Here is a 23,555-nt window from a genome sequence, read left to right as displayed (position 1 = left end):
CTGCATAATATTCCATTGTGTATATGTACCACAGTTTCTTTAGCCATTCATCTGTTGAAGGGCATCTTGGTTGTTTCCAGAGTCTTCTATGGTAAATAGTGCTGCAATGAATATGGGTGTAAGGAAGGGGTTTTTGTACTGTATTTTTGTGTTCTTAGGGTATATTCCTAGGAGTGGTATAGCTGGATCATATGGGAGCTCGATTTCAAGTTTTTGGAGGAATCTCCATATCGCTTTCCATAAAAGTTGAACTAGACGGCATTCCCACCAGCAGTGGATAAGAGTTCCTTTCTCTCCACATCCCCGCCAACACTGTTTATTCTCATTCTTTGTGATGTGTGCCATTCTCTGGGGTGTGAGGTGGTATCTCATCGTTGTTTTGATTTGCATCTCCCTGATGATTAGTGATGTGGAGCACTTTTTCATGTGTCTTTTGGCCATTTGTATTTCCTTTTTGTCAAAGTGTCTGTTCATTTCTTCTCCCCATTTTTTGATGGGATTAGATGTTTTTTTCTTGTAAAGTTCTGTCAGTGCCTTGTATATTTTGGAGATTAGCCCCTTATCTGATGGGTATTGGGTGAATAGTTTCTCCCACTCAGTGGGTGGCTCTTGTATCCTGGGCACTATTTCCTTTGAGGTGCAGAAGCTTCTCAGTTTAATATATTCCCATCTGTTAATCTCTGCTTTCACTTGCTTGGAGAGTGCAGTTTCCTCCTTGAAGATGCCTGTAATGTCCTGGAGTGTCTTGCCTATGTGCTGTTCTATATATCTTATGGTTTTGGGGCTGATATCGAGGTCTTTAATCCATTTGGATTTTACCTCCGTACATGATGTTAGCTGGGGGTCTAAGTTCAATTTTTTGCAAGCAGCTATCCAATTGTGCCAACACCACTTGTTGAAGAGGCTTTCCCTGCTCCATTTAGGGTTTCCTGCTCCTTTATCAAAAATTAGTTGATTGTATGTCTGGGGAAAATTTTCTGAGTATTCAAGCCTATTCCACTGATCTGAGGGCCTGTCCTTATTCCAATACCATGCTGTTTTGATAACTATTGCTTTGTAGTACAGTTTAAAGTTGGGGAAAGTAATTCCTCCCATATTCTTTTTCCCAATGATTGCTTTGGCTATTCGAGGGTGTTTATTGTTCCAAATGAATTTCAAAAGTGCCTGATCCACTTCTTGGAAGAATGTCATGGGTATCTTTAGAGGGATAGCATTAAATCTGTATAATGCCTTGGGGACTATTGCAATTTTGATGATGTTAATCCTGCCAATCCACGAGCAGGGTATGCATTTCCATTTCCGCGTGTCCTCTCTTATTTCTTGGAGCAGAGTTTTATAGTTTTCTCTGTATAGGTCCTTCACATTTTTAGTCAAGTTGATTCCAAGATATTTGAGTTTGTGTGGCACTATTGTGAATGGGGTTGTTTTCTTAATGTCCATTTCTTCCTTATTACTGTTGGTGTATAGAAAGGCCATTGATTTTTGCGTGTTAATTTTGTAGCCTGCCACCTTGCTATATGAGTCTATTGTTTCTAGAAGCTTTTTGGTAGAGTCTTTAGGGTTTTCTAAGTAGAGTATCATGTCATCTGCAAACAGTGAGAGCTTGACTTCTTCCTTTCCTATCTGGATTCCCTTGATATCTTTTTCTTGCCTAATTGCTATAGCAAGTACTTCCAGTGCTATGTTGAATAGGAGTGGTGAGAGAGGACAGCCTTGTCTTGTACCAGAATTTAGAGGGAAGGCTTTTAGTTTTTCTCCATTTAGGATAATATTTGCCGTTGGCTTGTGGGAGATGGCTTCAAGTAGATTGAGAAAGGTTCCTTCCATTCCCATCTTGCTGAGAGTTTTGATCAAGAATGGGTGTTGGACCTTATCAAATGCTTTCTCTGCATCTATTGATATGATCATGTGGTTTTTATTTTTCTTGTTATTGATGTTGTGTATGATGTTGATAGATTTACGGATGTTAAACCAGCCTTGCATTCCTGGGATGAAACCTACTTGATCATAGTGGATGATCTTCTTAATGAGGCATTGAATCCTATTTGCCAGGATTTTGTTGAGGATCTTTGCATCTGCATTCATCAGCGATATTGGTCTGTAATTTTCTTTTTTTGTAGCATCTCTGTCTGGTTTAGGTATCAAGGTGATTTTGGCTTCATAAAAGCTATTTGGAAGTGTTTCCGTTTGTTCAATTTCATGAAAGAGTCTTGCCAGGATTGGTAGTAGTTCCTCTTGGAAAGTTTGAAAGAATTCATTAGTGAATCCATCTGTGCCTGGGCTTTTGTTTTTCGGCAGACCTTTGATTACCATTCTAATTTCATCTATGGTGATGGGGGTGTTTAGATATGCTACATCCTCTTCCTTCAACCGTGGAAGATTATAAGAGTCCAAGAATTTATCCATTTCTTCCAGGTTCTCATTTTTAGTGGCGTAGAGTTTCTCAAAGTAGTTTCTGATTACCCTTTGAATCTCTGTCATATCAGTAGTGATCTCTCCTTTTTCATTCCTAATACGAGTTATCAAGTTTCTCTCTCTCTCTTTCTTTGTTAGGTTTGCCAGTGGTCTATCAATCTTGTTTATTTTTTCAAAGAACCAACTTCTGCTTTCGTTGATCTTTCGGATTGTTTTTTGGGTTTCCACTTCGTTGATTTCTGCTCTCAGCTTTGTTGTTTCCTTCTGTCTTCCTATTTTTGGGTCCTTTTGTTGAGCATTTTCTAGTTCTATTAGCTGTGTCATTAGGTTACTCAGGTAAGCTCCTTCTTCCTTCCTGATTTGTGCTTGCAAAGCTATAAATTTTCCTCTCAGTACTGCTTTTGCTGTGTCCCATAAGTTCTGATAGTTTGTGTCTTGATTGTCATTTGTTTCCAGGAACCTTTTGATTTCCTCCTTGATTTCATCTCGGACCCACTGGTTATTGAGTATGAGGCTGTTTAACTTCCAGGTGTTAAGGTTTTTCTTCTGAGTCCCTTTGGAGTTCACAAATAATTTCAGACCCTTGTGGTCAGCAAAGGCAGTCTGCAAAATTTCTATCTTCTTGATCTTATGGAGGTATGTTTTATGTGCCAGCATGTAGTCTATCCTGGAGAATGTCCCATGTACATTGGAGAAGAATGTGTATCCAGGTTTCTGGGGGTGGAGTGTCCTATATATATCCACTAAGCCTCTTTCTTCCATTTCTCTCCTCAGGTCTAGTATATTCTTGTTGGGTTTCAGTCTTGTTGACCTATCCAGTGTTGACAAAGCCGTGTTAAGGTCCCCCACAATTATTGTGTTGTTATTGATACTATATTTCAGGTTTGTCAACAGTTGTATTAAATATTTTGCTGGCCCCTCATTCGGTGCATATATGTTTAGGAGAGTTATTTCTTCCTGCTCTACATACCCCTTGATTAATATAAAATGTCCATCTTTGTCCCTTACAACCTTCCTGAGTATAAAGTTTGCATTATCTGATATTAGTATGGCCACTCCAGCTTTTTTATGGGTGTTGTTTGCATGGATAATTTTTCTCCAGCCTTTTATTTTGAGTCTATGTTTGTTCTGACTATTCAGGTGCGTTTCTTGTAGGCAGCAGAAGGTTGGATTGAGTTTTTTGATCCATTTAGCCACTCTGTGTCTCTTAACTGGTGCATTTAGTCCATTGCAGTTGAGAGAAAGAATTGTCCTGGGATTTAACGCCATCTTTATTTCAAAATTTGGTGTGTCTTTTGGGTAGTCTTGTCTTAGATTAGGTCTTTCAGTTTTTCTCTTAAGATTGGTTTTGTGTCTGTGAAGTTTCTGAGCTGTTTTTTGTCTGTAAAACCATGTATTCTTCTTTCAAACCGGAAAGTGAGTTTTGCTGGGTATAGTATTCTGGGTGAAGCATTCATTTCATTCAGTCTTGTCACAATATCCCACCACTGCTTTCTGGCATTGAGTGTTTCTGGTGACAGGTCTGCTGTAAATCTCAGGGAAGCTTGCTTGAACGTAATTTCCCCTTTTGATCTTGCTGTTTTCAGAATTCTGTCTCTATCTGTGGGATTTGTCATTGTGACTAGGATGTGTCTTGGGGTTGTTTTTCTGGGGTCTCTTTTGGTTGGTACTCTTCGAGCATGTAGGATTTGATCACCTATATTCTTTAGCTCTGGAAGTTTCTCTTTAATGATGTTCTTGACCATTGATTCTTCCTGGGAATTTTCTTCCTGGGTCTCTGGGACTCCAATGATTCTTAAGTTGTTTCTGTTGATCTTATCATAGACTTCTATTTTCATCTGTTCCCATTCTTTGACTAATTTTTCCGTTGTCTGCTCATTTGCTTTAAGTTTTTTGTCCAATCTCTCCTGCTGTATGGAATTGTTATGTATCTCATCTTCCACAGCACCAAGTCTATTCTCAGCTTCTGATACCCTGTCCCAGAGCTTATCCATTTTGTCATTCACTTCGTTTACTGACTTTTTCAGGCTTGTTAATTGATATGTTATTTCAGTTTGGAGTTTTGTGATTTCTGTCTTCATATTTTCTTGGTTCTTATTAGTGTTCTGTTCAACTCGATCCATGGTTTCTTGGAGACCGTTGAGCATCTTCCATTTTGCTAGTCTAAAGTTCTTATCTGAGAGGGTGACTAGTTGCTTGGCCATTATCTGGTCCTCAGAATTGTCCTCTTCATTCTCTTTGTCTGATGCTGGCCTGCGTTGTTTCCCCATTGTCACACTTCTATTTTGGGTTTTTTTACGTGTTGTGGTGGTATTCATTGGCTAGATGATGTAGGCAGCACACTTCTCTGGCTCTGCCCTTTCTGGATGGGCTGACTTGTCTCTAAGGGAGGGGAGTCCTCTGTGGGTGAAGTCTCACACTGGATCAAATCTTAGGCCCAAGCATTCAACGGAGAAGACAGTTCGAAGAGGAATGCTTGCTTCGGTGTTATAGCTCAGTTCTTAGTGTGATTTTTTCTTCTTGTTACGATGGTGTTCTTTTCTTAGAAAGAGCGCACGGCCGCGTAGCGAAGCGGAGCCTCTTTTTTGGAGCCTCTTTTGCCCCACTCCCAAGAGTTTCACGCAAGAGGACAGTGGAGAAACATTTACAAGGAGCACTCACAGTTAGGCTCCACTGGGTGGGCGCAGATTCGTGGCTTTTCCCTGCCTGATGTCCCAAACAGGGCAGCTGGCTTCTGCGAAAACCCGCTGGTTTTCACGTTCTGGAGACCCGCCTTGGAAATGGCATCTGGGAGAGCAGATTTCTGGAGCCTCTTTGGCCCCACTCCCAAGAGTTTCACCCCCATGTTATTCTTTACCTGTAATCCTGTATAAGATCCCTAAGGGATTATTATGGACCTTTGTAGTAGAAGGCTGATTACATACCTGTTCTCTCTATGCTGCTGTTTCTGTTTTTTCTGGTTTCTTTGTGGTCTAATGTGTAGTCAAGAGTTTGTGTTGTTCTTCTTTCATGTGTTTTGGGCATTGCTCCCCGGTGTATGTTGACTGTTACAGTGTTTGGAATTTCTACCCTGTTATTTGATTGTTGAGTATTAGTTGTATATAAGGTGTATGTTCTAGGTGCTTCAGAATAATGCTATCATTCTGTGTTTATCTTTTGTCTTCTGACTTACTTCATTTAACATAATATGTTCAAGGTCCATCCACGTTGCTGCAAAGTCCATGATTGTATCATTTCTGACTGGAAGGCATTTCTTTATAAAGAAAGGTATTCCAAATAGTATTGAGAAAGGAATTATGTTAAATTATTATTCTGATAAACTAATAATTTTGATGATGAACATCAAAAAACATAAAAAGAACAGCACATAAAAATCAACCAGATTTTATTTATATTATAATTCAAATAATACAGGGCACAGAGGAACATGTTAACTGATACTATGGAGATGAACTTGACAAATTCAGACTGTATGGAACTCTTTAGCAGTGCATTTCATATTTTGCACCTGTGGATCATTCCATAAATCTGTAGATTATGTACTTTATCAAGGTGGTAGTCCAGTGGTTTTCAACCTCTGTAGACTGGCTTTTGACTATGGACTGGTAATTGAAGATCTCTACTTTACAATACAAATGATTCAGTTTCTTGAGCAGTAATAGAAAAGGCAAGATAAATGTATCACTAAGTTTATTTACTTAAAGAGTTCTTAAGAAACACCAAAAATCATCATGTATAAACTTTCTTCAGCTTGTGATTCAAATTATTCAACAAATGACATCAAAGTAAATTCGTTCCACCAAAAACCAAATAACTCAAAATATAGAGGGGAAACATAAATACTGTGAATGCATTTGATGATATTAAATAATCAATAATATTCTTCAGGAGTAAAATGGTTCTATAATTATGAAAATATTTAATTTCTGCTTTCAAAGATTAATATTGATATAATTATATACCTAAACTTAGTTTCAAAATTATTTGGAAAATAAAATAGGAGAGAATTTAGAGAAAACAAACTAGTAGTAGTTAATTCTATTGAAAATTGATGATATGAGGCCATAGTGATAACACAGTGGTAGGGCATTTGCCTTGTATGTGGCTGACCCAGGGAAGGGTTCCTCAAGCCAGGAGCAATTTCTGAGCGCATAGCCAGGAGTAACCCTTGAGTGTCACTGGTGTGGCCCAGAGAAAATTGATAATGTATGAGTGCATAATGTTGTTATGTAATGAGAATGCTTCTAATTCAAAGATAATTAAATTTGTGAGGGAACTAGAGAGAATGTACAAGTGTTAAGGCAGTTGCCTAGCATGCAGTCAACCCAGGTTGGATTTCACCAATAGAGACCTCAGAACACTGAGTTAAAGAGTATGTCTTGGGTAGCACTGAGTACAGTCCAACACCACCCCATAAAAAAACTTCCCAAATCAAAACCCACTTCTATTGTAGAGATTTTTGTGATAACATTTATTTTGGTGGCCATTTGTCTATCTGCTAATTCTGAATTAGAATCCTTAGGAAAGATAGTTTAATGGGCCCATCAGGACTCTTACTCTGTCCCTCAATACTGAGTGGTTTATCCCTTCTGAATAGTTTTATCTCTTCTGAGAAAAGACCCATTATCTTGGAACCCACTGTCTTTGAAGGGGTGAGGTCGGGGCCATACTCCGTAGTACTCTTAAGCTAGTCCTGATTTTTTGCTCAGGAGTTATCCCTGGTAATCCTTGCGGGGGATTGTATATAGTGTCAGGTCATGCCATAAAATCCAGAAACTTCTTGCTAACTTGAACATCAATACACATTTTGCCAAAGGACAGTGCCCAGAAAGATGATTCTAAATGGGAGTGACTATCCCCATCACATTTTGTCTTCCCTAACTCTAGTTTTTATTTAGACCACTTTTATTTAATTTCTATTGTCTTTTTATATTTTTCCTTAAGAAATTGCCTATTAGCCCATACAAAAATGAATTGTTATGCATTGCTTTTCTTCACATTGCTGCCATATTTGTTTCCTTAAGTCCTTCTCTTTTAATTTCCATCTCTAGCCTATATAGTGAATGCTGTGATGCCTTGCCCAGATTATCTTACTTAGGTTTTTCAAATCATCATTCAATTTCTGTGAATGTTTATTGTCAATGGCTCATAGCTTCCAGAGATTTACCTTGTTTTAAAGAATAACCAATCTATCAGCAGAAATAATGGCTTATGATAGATAAGTTGACATTTACAGTCTAATGGGTATAGAAATATTCTTTTGTGTGTGTTGTTTTCTTACTCCATTCGTTGTTTGTCTAAAGACTTAGACTATTTCATTAATAGTGTTACTCTTATATTTACTGAAAATTATTTGATGACTCCAAGTAAGTAGTTAATTTCATATCAATCTTTTTGTCATCCAAGCTCATAGAAAAATAACAGGCTAAGTGAGAATATTTTTAACATTTTTTTTAAATTTACAATAAATGGTATATGACCCTAGGGCTTAATACCCTTGTATGTTACTTCTAACTAGACATATTTTATTATTATATTTTCAAACAAATTCTTACTCTAGTTTAAACATTAATTTCTTGAATATTTTATAGTAAAAGTCTTCAGACTTTGAACTAGTAATATATCATAAATTTGTACCTTTTTAGTTATGAGACATTTATCTTGGTGGTGATGGTGTCTTTATGCTTTATTTTTTAAATATATTTTATTTAAACACCTTGATTATGTACATGATTGTGTTTGGGTTTCAGTCATATAAAGAACACCACCCATCACCAGTACAACATTCCCATCACCAATGTCCCAAATCTCCCTCCTCCCCAACCAATCCCCGCCTGTACTCTAGACAGGCTTTCTATTTCCCTTGTACATTCTCATTATTAGGATAGTTCAAAACATAGTTATTTCTCTAACTAAATTCATCCCTGTTTGTGGTGAGCTTCATGAGGTGAGCTGTAACTTCCAGCTCTTTTCTCTTTTGTGTCTGAAAATTATTATTGCAAGAATGTCTTTCATTTTTCTTAAAACTCATAGATGAGTGAGACCATTCTGCGTCTTTCTCTTTCTCTCTCTGCCTTATTTCACTCAGCTTTATGCTTTATTTTAAGATTGATTTAATCAACATTTTCAGAGTATGGAAATGACAAAAGCTAAAAAGTTTATCCTAGTGTCAGAGAGATAGGTTGGGAACAAGGCGCTTGCTTTTTACACAACTGATCTGGATTTGATCCTGGCATCACTTATAGTCCCAGAGTACAACCAGAAGTGAAAACTGAGTGCAGAGATAGGAGTATTTCCAAGCACAGCTGGGTGTGACCCCTTAAAAACCAAAAATAATTTAAATTTAATCCTACATCCTGGGATTGTGACTCAGTGTTTGAGTATTTGTTGTGCATGCAAGGGGCTGAGAATTTCAGCCTAAATTCTGGCAGCAGCCTATTTGTGATTTCTGATACTATAATAAAATGTGATCTTTTGTGTATAGTAACCAAGGTAACCTCTGGTTATCTCAGAAATAAAAACAATAACAACAACAAAAGAGAGGAAAACGTAATAAATAAAAGCTGATCTCTAATATAAATGACCATTCTTTCAACAGCTTTTCTGTTTCTTCATAGGTCTGTTTATCAGAAAACGCGATTTTAGTTTCCTATATCCGTGAAAATCATTAGGTTAAGTCAAGCAGAGATTTTCAGCTTTATTCAACACTTTATTAAATGGTTTCTATGTTGCTTGGAAGTCTTCATACATTTCAATGACTGTCTAGTGGTCTTTTTGTTTTGTTTTGCTTTGTTTTTGTGTCAGATCCCTGACTTTCTGCCCTGTATTGATGAGAACTGAACCTTGGAGTCTTACAAAGAATTGATGCCAGTTCTTTGAGCGATCTCTTCACTCCAGTGTCTACCTGGTAAAAGTTCACTTTCCCAGTGAAAGATTTTCATATATAGACATTGGCTTTGTCTCTGAATTATTTTCTTAGAATAGATTCTTGGTGATGAAATTATGGATCACAAAACTTATTATCTTACAGTTTTTGGTATATATTAGCCTTACCTAACAAATAGAATCTGTTTAAGTTGCAGCAACATTATATAAACATGCTAACTTCTTCAAAACTTGTTTAACCTGTGTATTACCATTTTTTTTTGCTAATATAATAGGTGTAAATAGTTTCTAATGAATATTTTAATACTTTACTTACAGTTAGGTGGAACATTTTTGAGGCTTGTTTACTAATTTAAATTCCTCTTGCATAGATGATCATATTATATTCTTTGCTTGTTTATATTGGATATCTTGTATGTATATGATAATTATGAATCTTATAAGATATAAATATTAACCTTTTCATGGAAGTCCTGTAGTCCTTGTTTTTCCTCTTTTATGGCTTTATATTTGAATTTTCTTCACCAATTACAGCTTGGAAAATTTAATTTCTTCACATATTTGAACATAATTTCATTTTTGCCTCAATTTAAAACATTTAAAGATATTCACACTTTTAGTGATCTACAAATAATTATTCTAAATTATGTAACTTGAAGTTATAACCCATTTTTTAAGATTTCTTAATCAGATATTTTCAAAATATTTCTTATATAATTTTTCTTTTCCAGTTATTTTCTCTAATTGTATAAATACATTTAATATAATAGAGTCATTTTCAGGACATTAGTATAGTTCTCCATTTTTTATGATGCCAACTATATTTTAATACCTAACAGGATGGTCACCACATTTGGTGGTGCTCAGGACTTACTCCTTGCTCTGTGCTCCAGGATCACTCTTGGCTGTGCTTGGTGTGCCAAAGGTGGTATAAAGGGCAGAGGATTGGATAAATTGTCAGATATGTGCCCTATATGTTGTACTATCACTCCACAACCTCTATTTTTCTTCTTATGATGGTGTCATAGTATATAATAATTTCATGATTTTGTCAGATTTTAAAATAATCTATTTGCTTCCTTTTGCTGCTATAAAATTACCACACACATATAACTTAAACAACCACAAATTTATTATTATACAGTTCTGTAGGTCAGACATCTGATATTTGGTTCAAATTAAAGTGAAAGAGATCTCTTCTTTGTGCAAGTTCTAGACAAGAGTTTGTTTGGTTGTCCATTTCATGTTTAGGCTCTAGAATCCAATGGTTATCCACATCCTTTGGCTTATGCTACATCAGAGGCAGCATTGCAATATATCTCTGATCATTTTTCTCTTGGTGTAGAACCAGAAAACATTCTTTATAATTTAAGGGCTTGTGATCATACTGGGCTCTGGGCAATGCATGATACTGCCCCATCTCACACCAAGATCGTCTCCCTTAATCAGATCTATAGTCTCTTTGCATTATAAGGCACTTACTCGTAGATATTGGGTATTATTATGTTCACATATTTGGGAGGCATTAATATGCATCACATTTTGTTGCAGATTTTGTTAACTATATTTTAAGTGATCTTGGCAGAATTGCTCAATATTTAACTTTTCCAAGTATTAGTAAGATGGGATCTCTGAGGGATCATCTGCTGACATTTTGAAGAATTACTTTCAAGGATCCCATCTCCTTAAGATACTCATATTTCCATTGTGTTATTACGAGGAGTACTTATTTTTGCCAATCTTCCTCCCTACTACATTTTTCTAGCAAGTTATTTTTTTTTGATATCCTTAATTCTTTATGAAAATGCATTCCCTAATGTAATCTTAGCTTGGCATCTACACTACAAGGAGAAACATATGCTGGCAATACGTGGTGCCGTTGGAATGTAGTTTCTTGGGAATCAACCCAGCTACGCCATATTGAGAAATCTACATTTTCATTATTTATTTGAAAAGATGCAAAAATGCTGAGTACTGAGATGACCTTCAAAACCTAAGGAAAGTTGCTGAATACTACATTTAACCTATTTTCTCAGTGTCCTGAGCAGAAGGGCACCCAGCAGTCGAGGAGCTGTCCTGGCAAAGAGAAGTAGCATATGGGCCTGGGGTGGAGAGGCAAAGCTTTGTTTGGGGACCCTGCATAGCCCCTCTCACCGAATGATTGATGACTTTGTACTTCAACAGATTGCACTTTTTGATCCGTTTCCTTCTAAATTTGATATTCCTGGTGAAAACAGGAAGGAGTTTAAGATTAGGGAACAGACAGTTTGATTCTTTTTTACCCAGTTGAAAGTTAGATTGAGCCATTAGATAAAGAAGAGGTTAGCTAACTAGATATATCACTCTATACACTGATGTAGATTTTAAAGCAATAGCATCTATTTGAACGATAAAAGAAAACACCAGTAACTGTAGTAATCTCTTCTACCCCTTTTATCTTCTGATTCAGGAAGCAGTTTCATTTGATGTTTTTACCCTAAGAATATCTCTGGAAACTCCCATATTACTCTTCTTCCAATATTATTGGAATTGTTTGGTAATCTCTCAGTACTACAGAGTCTTAGCAGCAATTATGGAACTGATGGAAAAAAAATAAAGAAAATGACTGTGGAGAAACAATGATATCAGACCACAATAATATCACGCACTTTCCACATGTGGTCTATCTTCTATTTAATATATAAGTCTTCTGCATGACAGATAAGAGACAGTATTATATGGAGGGTTAACAAAATGCCAGCATAGGGACAAATATATCTTCAAATGTGGGATTTCTCTATCCTTCAAGTTTGAGATTTCTTAAGCTTTCTGTCATAGGAAACATTCAAATTTCTTTTAGAAGTAAAAACTGACTTTCCTTACAAAGATTATAATTTTCTTTTGTTAAAACATAGAGAGATTGTCTCTGACTCTTTGCTGGGTTTAGAAAGAGAGCTATGAGCCTACAAGTCCAAGAATACCATCATATCGTTGGGCGTGCTCTTAGGACAGCCATTTCAAGCCTTCCTTGATAGATTTTCTAAGTCAGGCCTGTCAACATGGGGCCTCATCTTGAAATCAGCAGATTCTTGCTTGGAATTTCACACATATAAATAGCTCCTCCTAGTGTAGCATGTCATAAATATTAGCAATGGGTAGCTCTCTTCTTGGAATTAAAAATTAATTTCAGCAATGCCAGTTGATCCTAGTCATGAGTCATAACCACAAGAATTAAAAATAAAGACATAATATTCTCTTTAAAGCTGGATAAAAATTTTTTTTTGTGGTGATGGATGTAGTGGCTGGGTGTGTAGCTAAGCAGGGCTCAGGGAACCTCAGGCACAGAAGAAGCTTTTCCATTTGAGAAGAAAACCTTTGTTTTCAGACTGGCTGGCAGGATCCCTTGGCCTGGAGCTCTACATTCAGTGGAGAGATACAGAAGCTTCAAGAAACTGTATTTTAGAGGAGAAAATGCTCAGAGAATTCCATAAAGAACAAAAAGGAAAAGGCAGCATTTTGGTGCAACCTTGACCTTTGAAAAGAAGCTTTGTGGAGCAGGAAGAAGCCACAGGGTCAGAGGAAGGGGCGCTGGGTTGAGCTCAGCCAGGGCCTCAGCTGCTAGGCCAGATGGGAATTGAGAGGTACCAGATGTAACAGATGGCTGGGCCAGCAGCCTGCTGCCTTCCTCCCACGCTGTGAACATGGGCGGGATCAAGCTTTAGGTTTCCTTACATAGCTGCATGAAAGTAAATGTAGGAGGAGTATGGGCATGAGAAAAAGACTTTTGAAAACAGGTTTAAAAACAGAAAATGGTGGAGGTGGACGCAAGGACAGGTAGATCTGTGTGTAACAGCATTTCACGCGAGTGAGAGAAATAGCACTGTCTTAAGAAAAGTAGGTGGGAGGACGTACGTTTCAGGATTAATTTACCTTAGTTTTTGTTTTGTGTCCTTGACATATTACCATGTTTTTTTCTTCTACTATTTTGGAATAATGTCCCCAAGTTGGAAAAATGCCCCTTTATTTATTGTAGAGTTCCTTCACCACTTATTTTAATCCTTACTGCTTATACATTTTTTTCCTGGAATTGCTGAATAGCTACAGATAATATCTTAAGTCGATTTCTGTAACAGCTTGGGTTTCAAAGCTAAAATACCATACTTTGGGATGTTTAAGTCACAGACAAGTATTACTTTTAGTTTTGAAGGCTGAGAGATCTGGATCAGGGTGTTACCATGGTGGTTCCTGGTGAGAGATCACTGTTTGGCTTGCTGACTGCCATCTTTTTTGTTATGTTTTGACATGGCCAGGAGATCTCAGTTTTATGACAATAATACCAAGACAGAAAGGCACCTTCACTATAAGTGGTAATAATGCAAACTGGCATTGATATGATCTGGGAACTAATAAGGTTCAGTATATCTGAACTTAATTGGCTCATAAAAGTCTCCCTTCCTAATGCTCACACTAGTATCTATGGTTTCTCTATGATTTTGGGAACACACAATGCATCTAAGTCTTGACTTAAGGTTCACTTATATGCACCTCAGTGACCACTGTAATCACAGTCTGGGTTTGAGGGATGGGGCTCTGTAGTTAACAGAATGTATGCTCTGTCACCTGATGTCTTTTTTTTTTTTTTTTTTGGTTTTTGGTTCACACCCAGCAGTGCTCAGGGGTTACTCCTGGCTGTCTGCTCAGAAATAGCTCTTGGTAGGCATGGGGGACCATATGAGACACCGGGATTTGAACCAACCACCTTTGGTGCTGGATCGGCTGCTTGCAAGGCAAACGCCGCTGTGCTATCTCTCCGGGCCCCACCTGATGTCTTAATATTGATTAGTTATGATATTTATCTCCTGGGCCTCAGTTTTTTCACATTTACTTGTTAGGATGAGATATTCTATACTCTGTGAAGTTGTTGGTTGGGTGGAGTACCTGTGAAAAATCATGTAAAGATCTTAATTTCCAGTAAAGGAGCAACAGGTGTTAATTATTCCTATTTGTCCACTTCCCTAATATAACTTTACTATTGCTGATAGACCAAGAAATTTTCAGAGGAAACAATTGGATTCACAGATAGAGAGCATTTGAAAAATATTATATTTAATAGGGTAAATTTTTCTGTTCCTGTTGATTTGTTAGGCCATCATATAAGTTGTGTGACTAGCCATTACAGGGACTTCATTTAATAAAAGTTTTTGATGGCAGATATAGCTATATATATCTTATAGAGCTGAGATGATAAGTGGAAATGATGGGGAGGAAGGAACTTAGTAATGTACCTCTCCCAAGAGAGATCCTTTTGTGGTTTTTTTTTTTTTTTTTGGGTCACACCTAGCAGCACTCAGGGGTTACTTCTAGCTCTGTGTTCAAAAATTGCTCCTGGACGGGGGATCATATGGGATGCTGGAATTTGAACCACCATCCTGGATCGGCTGCATGCAAAGCAAATGCCCTACTGCTGTGCTATCTCTCTGTCTCTGTATTTTGTGCTCTTTCAAAGATAAATCTATATAGTCTATAGAAAAGTTCTGGGCCATATGCATTAATTAAGCATAATTAACCTCTTACCAATCCTTGACCAAAGTATATTAGGAAGGCATGAATATATTGTGTGCATGATTGTGTGGCAGGGATGCAGATTTGCATGATTCACACTTAGGAAGGCTTTTTAATTGAATATATTATTTGGGTTGTAAAATAAACCATGGAAGAAAGCACATTTGCCATGCCATTAATTTGTCTCTTTTGATGATGCCCAACTGGCATTGATATAATCTAGGAACAAATGAGACTCATTTTCTCCATTTAGGAGACCTCCTAGGGGACAGCTTTGAATAAATAGCAGGCATTATCGACTGACCAGGTACTACTTGTCAAATATTGTACTGGATGCTTTATACTTATAGTTCATAGCCCTCATCACAGTCCTGAAGAACTCTATTTTATGACATATCTCTTGCCTGGAGATTTAGATAAAGCATAGACGTTTAGAATAGTTAGATAACTTATTTAAACACAAAAATTTAGAGTTGTCTTTCAAACACTTTATGACATATCTCTTGCTTGGAGATTTAGATGAAGCATAGAAGTTTAGAATAGTTAGATAACTTATTTAAACACAAAAATTTAGAGTTGTCTTTCAAACACTTACCATTAATAAAAAGATTGAGTTTTGTTTTCCATAACTGTCATTGCCACTCAAAAATTCTAAAAATAATAAGTACACTGTAGAACCCTGAAGCAACCAGGATTGATGGGCTGTGGTCTATACACATGGGGTTAAATAGCTAATGTCAGAGAAATCAGCAACAGGTTAAATAATGCTTTTGATTCTTCAGCTTCATTTCTCTCTGCATAGATACTTGTGAGATTCAGATATCTGAGTCATTTATCTTCCAGACACAATTTCCCACTTCATTCTACATCACAAAAGATCAGTTGTTCACAAAACATGATCTAAAACAACTACACTTCTATCAAAAGATGTTATTTTGAAACTCTCAGGGTAGAGTGTAGTCTAGAGCTTATGTATATTTGAGTGTTTGATATCCTACTCATATACATTTGTACTTTAAGTTATGAGTCGAGAGAAAGTGTAATAGTCTCCTATTAATGTGCTTAGAATAGCCTCTCTTTTAAAAATGAGTAATACGTTGAAATATTAAATATATACCACATATTGTTCATCTACATACTTTTTGTTTGTTTTGGCCACACCCAGTGGTTCTCAGGGGTTACTCTGGTCTCTGCACTCAGAAATCGCTCGTGTCAGGCTCAGGGGACCATATGGGATGCTGAGGATTGAATCTGGGTCTGTTCTGGGTTGGCAGCATGCAGGGCAAACATCATACTGTTGTGCTATCACTCTGGCTCCATCTTGATGGACTCTTATTTTGCAACCATCTTTTTTTTTTTTTTGGTTTTTGGTTTTTGGGCCACACCCGTTTGATGCTCAGGGGTTACTCCTGGCTATGCGCTCAGAAATCGCCCCTGGCTTGGGGGGACCATATGGGACGCCGGGGATTTGAACCGCGGTCCATCGTACGCTAGCGCTTGCAAGGTAGACATCTTACCTCTAGCGCCATCTTCCTGGCCCCACCATCTTTTGATTATTGTGAATAATGTTTATATGAACATGGGTATACAAATACCTCTGATGTCCTGATTTTAATACTCTTAGTATATACCTAGAAAGAGAATTACTATATCATTTGTTAATTTTATTTTTAATTTTATTAGGAATACCATATTGTTTTCTTTCCTGGCCACACAATTTTATACTTGTACTAACAGTGTTCAGTTTTTCAATATATCCTCATCTTGTCAATATTTGTTAAATTAGTTAAATTTGTGTTCCCTCATGTTAGCTATCCTAACAAGTATCAAATAATAAATACTTTATTGTGGGTTTGAGTTGAATTTCCCTGACCAGTATCAATATAGACATGCTTTTGGAATTGTCCATTTTACTTTTAACTGTTTGCTTTCTGTTGTTGAGTTGTATAGATTCTTTAATGTTCTTAGTATAAATATAATATTAATATTGACATAATTTAAATTTTTCTCCCACTCCTATGTTACCCTGGTGATTCCTTTATTTCCTGGTAAATTCAAACTCCTGATATTGACTAATTTGTTTATTATAAAGATGTCTTTTAGGGGCCGGGAAGGTGGCGCAAGAGGTAAGGTGTCTGCCTTGCAAGCGCTAGCGTAGGACGGACCGCAGTTCGATCCCCCGGCGTCCCATATGGTCCCCCCAAGCCAGGGGCGATTTCTGAGTGCATAGCCAGGAATAACCCCTGAGCGTCAAACGGGTGTGGCCCAAAAAAAACCAAAAAAAAATAAATATGTCTTTTAGGTATTATAGCTAATAAAATTTTTCTAAATCCAGTTTAACGAAGCTTTTCTTTTCTTTTTCTACCTTAAGAGATTTAACTATTTAATGTTTGATTAGCTCAGTAATTATTTTTTTATTCCTTGTTAGTAATTTTTATATATTTTTGGTTAGTATTCTCATTTATATTTCTATCTTCCTTTTACTTTAATGAAGTCATTTTATCAACAAATGTTGATTCTTCTTCTTAGGTCATCTTTGATGAACAACTTCTTCAGACATCTACTTCTTTTCATTAGGTTTGGATGAGGAAGGGTCTGAATGAGTTGTTTTAGCTTTCAGACAAAAGAATCATTACATAGTTGTTTGCAATTGAGAATTTTTTTTTCCTCTTTATCAGCAACAGTTTTCTTCCTGCAAAGTCTGTGAGTTTCCTCCTGGGACCCATTTCTTCTGCAATATTTGGTGCTAAATAGGGTCCTAGAGAATTCCCAACGATCGCTTGCTGATGCCTTCATGTTGCCCCAATGACAGAGTGTCTTTATCTTTATAGAGCATTGTCTTGTTTGCCTAACTGTGATCTGAGTTTTGTCTGAGATCTGCACTTGATGATGACTTTGTGAATTCCTTCACTATACTTTATTGTCCCTTTCTTTTAGCTTGGTTCAGAGTTACAAAAGCCTAAATTTCATTTATGGAAGGCAGAACTTGGCTTTTTATTTTTTTCCACTTTCTTTCCTTTCTCTATGTGGCTTCCTAGAAAAAATGGGAGGCAGACGTGACTGTATTTCTTGTTGAGCAGTTGGACACTCTCCAGTTTTTTCAAGATCCAAAAGGAACACGGAGAGAACAAGAAGTAAATACAAAATAGGTTTCTGACAATGGTTCTTACTAGTTATGTGACCCAGGGCAGGAAATATAAATTCTTCCATGCTTTTTCTTTTGGCTTATAAAATGGCAATAATAGCCAAGATTTGAATGTTGTTCACTCTGTGAGAGACCTTATTCTGAGACTGTCTTGTGTGCTAAAAAATATGAAATCATTATATATCTCTATTCTAATTTACACATGCAGGACAATATTGTGAAGTAGTGAAATTGATTCAAATACAAGCCAGGTGGATTCGCAGGCTTTACTGTCCATTATACGATAATCTCTGGGTTTCAGTATGAACTTTATGGGACTATTGTAAAGCAAACATGCACATCAGGAGCCAAACATACTAGATGAGTTAAATTAGTTCCTTTTCTACCATTTCTCTTTCTTCTCCTTTACTTCCTGCATTCACCTCCTTTTGTATAAAGTAGGAGACACATATTTTGGCAAAAATTGAGGGGGAAATAATGGAGGGTACCAGACAGTTGTATGAGCATTAAGTAGAAATAAAAAATGATCAGACTTAAACACCAAATCCAAAGCCAACAACAGAATCGATACCCAATCTACAACATGCTAGACACTGAGGGGACCACTTATACTAACAACCCGGGGGGTAAAGAAAGGGATATGGATGCATGCTGAGAACAGGGGTGGAGGGAGGATAACATTGGTGGTGGGAATACCCCTGATTCAATGTCACTATGTACCTAAAAAATTACTGTGAAAGATTTGTAATCTACTTTGGTCAAAATAAAAATTAAAAAAAATCCTAAACATCTTCAGTCTTTGAAAATATTTGCTTATTTTGAACTTTTTTTTTTTAACTTATCCCAAACTTTGTTTGGGGGATAAAAATTAGAATACAAATTATCATCCAGTTTTTGTGCACATTAAAAATTCCAGGAGCTAAATATAGGGAAATTGCTTACTAATAACTTTTGAAAACAGCCGTGTAAATTCTGAGGGGAACTGGACCTTTGGTTCCCTCACACCAATTTGCTTGCTTTTGTTTTGTTTTGAGGTCTTACCCGATTGCATTCAGGTTTTGGTACTGGCTTTGTGCTCAAAAATCATGCCTGAAAGAAGATCATATGTGTGCCAGAGATTGTACATGGGTTGATTGTATGTAAGACAAGAATCTTTTCTGCTGTCTTCTGTATCTGACCTCCAGTTTGTAAGTGAAAAGGGGAAGGTCAAGAGTGGTGTTGAGGGCCCAGAGAGATAGCACAGCGGTGTTTGCCTTGCAAGCAGCCAATCCAGGACCAAAGGTGGTTGGTTCGAATCCCGGTGTCCCATATGGTCCCCCGTGCCTGCCAGGAGCTATTTCTGAGCAGACAGCCAGGAGTAACCCCTGAGCAACAGCGGGTGTGGCCAAAAAACAAAACAAAACAAAACAAAACAAAAAAGTGGTGTTGAGTGTTCAGGCTATATTCTTGACTTGTAAGTGCTATTTACCTTCTTCATAATGTTCATTTTTATTGGGTCTAAATATGAAAAAGACCACAAATAAGGATATAATGCCGAGTGACCTACAAATTATTCTCCTTATCTATGTTTCCATTCAAATATCTGTGGTTTACTCTCACCTTGCAAATAATTTTCTTAGAGATATAAATGGATTTAGGCTAAAGCTAAACTCACTGACTTGCTTTTGTAGAACTTTTCTTTTTATGGAAGGAAGGAGAGAGAGAGAAGTAAAAGAAAAGGTAGAGAAATTAAAAATTAATTCCTATTATTTAATTTCTATTAAAATAGGATTGGTGAGTTTGTACAGAGGGTAGAGAGCTTGCCATGTACCTGGCCAACCTGGTTTGATCCCCAACACACCATGCTAGGATCCTTTTGCTTTTCATCCAGACGCTCCAATTTGTCAATGTAATACTGGCATTCTGATTCGCCTTTCTTTAGGTTGATCTCAGAAAGAAATTCTATTCTATTATTATTATTATTATTATTATTATTATTATTATTATTATTATTATAGCCTCCTCCTGAAGTTGAACATCAGGGTGGTCATTCTAAATATGCTTCAGAATTTCTCTTAACAGTAACGGGTGTTTGACTAGCCAATTTTGAGGAATATCTAGGAAGCTCCAAAGAACCAGTTTCCAACTGAAGGACTCCAGGCGTCTCTGAGGAAGTCTTGGACTCTTGAATCCTATTTCTTTTGATCGAGAAGAGCCTTGGCTGCCAGTTGGTAGCCTATGTAGGCATTCAAGCCTGGCAGCCATTTCACTAAGTATGTGCCCAATCAGTTCCACTGTCCCTCCAGGCTTAGTGGCTTCTCCTATTCTTGCTAACATATCTTCATGCAGGGGCATGTAAGCGTCTAGATCACCGAATAGATGTCTGAGCTCCTCTTTGGACATGAGATAGGGTCATGGTAGGCCTTTCTTGGAAACTTGAGGTCTTCAATTAAATTCTGTTCCCCTTGAAATTTCATATATTGCCTCTTGACGTTTGATTTCTCTGACTGTCAGAGACTCCTTCATGCCAACTCCTAGCATCTCTGACCACAGCGTGCTGTTTCTCTTCTGGGATGGCATCGGCACTGTGGATCTGCTGGACAGGTTCTGGGCAGAAGCTTGAGACCTGGTGTCACCATGAAGTGGAAAGGACAGCATTGTCTGACTAAAGCGTTGGGCAGCTCCATTTCTTACTGAAGAGATCAGATTCGCCAAAGACGTGACCCTTGCCAGAGATCCAAATTTTTTATTACTTGGCTTCTCCAGGCTGCTAAGACCGTTAAGACTTACTGCTAAGACTTAAAACATCATCATCTTTCTCTTTCCATTTTCTCTTCAAAGTGAAGATTCAGTGTGTGTGTGTGTGTGTGTGGGGGGGGGGAAGGCAGGTGTCTCCTCATCCCATTTTTTAATGCGGTTATTGGTTTCTTTGTTGCTGAATTTTGTGAGAACTTTATATATATGGAATATTAGTCCTTTAAGATGTTGCATTTGAGTAGACAAGGGAATGTTACAGACGAGGCATTTAGTTATACAAGAGAGAAATTGCTGGGGAGAATGATAAGCATCTCTTGACAACTAAATTAACATGCCACGTTCCAATCTGATAACTGGACCCCTCATATAACAAAACATTCTGTACTTTGCATTCTCAGTGACTGAAGAAATAACACCCATAGTCTTGCCTCAAGTTTTCAACCTACTACCTCAACCTACTGATCTGACGGCTCAGAATCCCAGTACTGAGCTCCATTCACTGCTGGTTTTAATTGTATGTCGTTAACAGTATTCCTTGGCAGTTGGTTTCTCTTCTTGGGACTTATGCCCTCTTCAAAACAACTGCTTACCTTACATGTCAGTTTTGTTCTGTTTCTGGTAGTTGATTTCTCCCTTGAGTGATTTTCCTGAGCTGCAGGCCATGCTTTCAGAATTTATCCAAAGTCATTCAGAAGTCCTGTTCTAAAGTACAAGAGGGGCAATCGCCCTCCCTGCCATTTATATCCTTTTCTTTCCAAATCATCCCAATCTGTTTAAAGAGGAAACCAAACATTCTCTGAGGACATTTCATCCTGAAAAAAGTTCTCCAAGGAAAGTTCAAAGATGGACTGTTGTTTAGAGATCAATGAAAAAAAAATGAGATGGAATTTAAATATTAAGAAGAAAGCTCTAGCCTTCAGGTAAAGCTGACATTTGCATAATAATGAGAATGACTAGCCAGATGGAATTGAGAATCTGACTGGAATCTCAAATCCTGGTGAGGAAAGATTCATTTACTTGAAATGGCAATGGGAACTATGCAAATCAGGGGTTTGCTGCTGTCCATCACATAGAACTGATTTTGAGACAAAGAAATAGAAAGAGTTCACAAATAGAAGGTGATACAACTTGACATTAAACTTAATTTGGTTTGTTTTCCCATCAGCCCCGACAGATGTGCAATTGTGAAAGTCTTTAAACTGGGTGGGGAGAATGAGTCCCTTCTGTTGGAACTGTCTGACATTGTCATCACCAGTGCTGTCATTGTCATTATTGTTATTGTGTTAGAAACAACAGGAGGGAAGGAAAGAAAATTTGGAGTATGACCCGAATTATTATTGAGAAATAATGAGAACATATACGAAGAGAAGTAAAAAAAAGAGAAGAAAATAAGGATACGAGTTGAACATTATTTTGTAGCTTGATGTTTTATATAGGGCAGCATGAAGTAGGGAAAGTCTATCATCCTTCTGGGCAGTACAATCAATAATTTAGAAGATTTCTTAACTTGGAAATTAGATTCCCTGAGGGAGACAATGCTATGTTGTTAGTCTGTCCAGTTTTTAAGCCAGAATTTGTTTATTTTGAAGCTATAAAAAATACAAGGGAGAGGCCATTGAAGCTACATAAAAGAATGTAAAAAGAGATGTTGTGTGCAAAATACCAAGATGCTCTACCCTCACGTTAAGCCCTTTGAAGGATAGGCAGAACAGAACCTGTAGCCTCCTCTAATGGAATTATTCCTATGATTATATTCCATTATAGGCAAAAATGAAAGGATTTTGCTGAAAAAGTTTTAAGACCCTCATCAGTTGACTGAATTAATTATAGGGAAAATTACTATGGATGAATTTGACTTAATTGGTTGGGGCTTTTACAACTTTCAAAGCAAGTTTCAGCAAAAACTGAGAGAGAGAGAGAGAGAGAGAGAGAGAGAGAGAGAGAGAGAGAGAGAGAGAGAGAGAGAGAGAGAGAGAGAGAGAGAGAGAGAGAGCATCTTGGTCCTTCACAAATACAGAGACTGTAAGAAGCAGAGACTCTTCCCATGGCTGATTTGGAGAAACAAACTGCCATGAAAGTCCCAAGAAAATAGCTTCTGTTAACAACAAAAGAAAATTTGGAAGCAAATTCTTTCTTAAGCTTGTCAACTGCTAAGCCTAATCAAGATCTTGTTTTCAGCCTTGCGAGACCTTGATCTGAAAACTCTGCTAAGTTTTGCTTGAATTACACTTGATGTATCTGTACTCTATTCTCACATATAATAACTTTTAGTTTACTAAATGGGTGTTATTGAAATCCAATGAGATTGTGATAATTTGTTACAAAGCAATATAAAACTAATAATAGAACTTTATTCTTTAAAAAAAAAGTCAATTGCTATAATGTTTTATGTGTTGATCTTTCTGGTAGGAGGGAAGGACAATAAGAATCAGATCCACATTTCTGAAGTCATTTAGAAGGCATTCTAGACATTGGAACATGTTTCTACATATCTAGGAATGGTCAGAGAGTATAGCCTACTCTCTTATCACCAAATTACCATCAATGCAAGAACTGGGCATGATACACTCAGTCCATATCAACAGAGGCATTTAATATTTCTTTATACATGCCCTCATTTTTTTCTGTGTGATATTTTTGTACTCCAGGCTAAGGGTTTGCTATTATTTGCTATTATTTATTTCCTTGCTTTCTTTATATGCCCCAGATAAATGAGATCATTTGGATTTGTTTTTCCTCTGACTTATTTTACTAAGCATGACACCTTTCAGTTCTCTCCAATTTTCCAGAAACTTGAAGATCTAGTCTTTCTTATAGTTGCATGGTGTTTCAT

The 23,555-nt window shown here is 37.1% G+C and overlaps 1 pseudogene; it reads right to left on the bottom strand.

Annotated features, from left to right (window-relative positions):
• Positions 1–20,810, bottom strand: part of LOC125998197 (neuroepithelial cell-transforming gene 1 protein-like) — a 32,487-nt pseudogene extending 11,677 nt beyond the window's left edge.
• Between the last annotated feature and the right edge of the window lie 2,745 nt (positions 20,811–23,555).

Source organism: Suncus etruscus, chromosome 20, assembly GCF_024139225.1.
Source record: "Suncus etruscus isolate mSunEtr1 chromosome 20, mSunEtr1.pri.cur, whole genome shotgun sequence".
Classification (NCBI taxonomy): domain Eukaryota; kingdom Metazoa; phylum Chordata; class Mammalia; order Eulipotyphla; family Soricidae; genus Suncus; species Suncus etruscus.
Note: the sequence above shows the minus strand (reverse complement) of the source record. Positions and strands in the feature narration are given on the sequence as shown.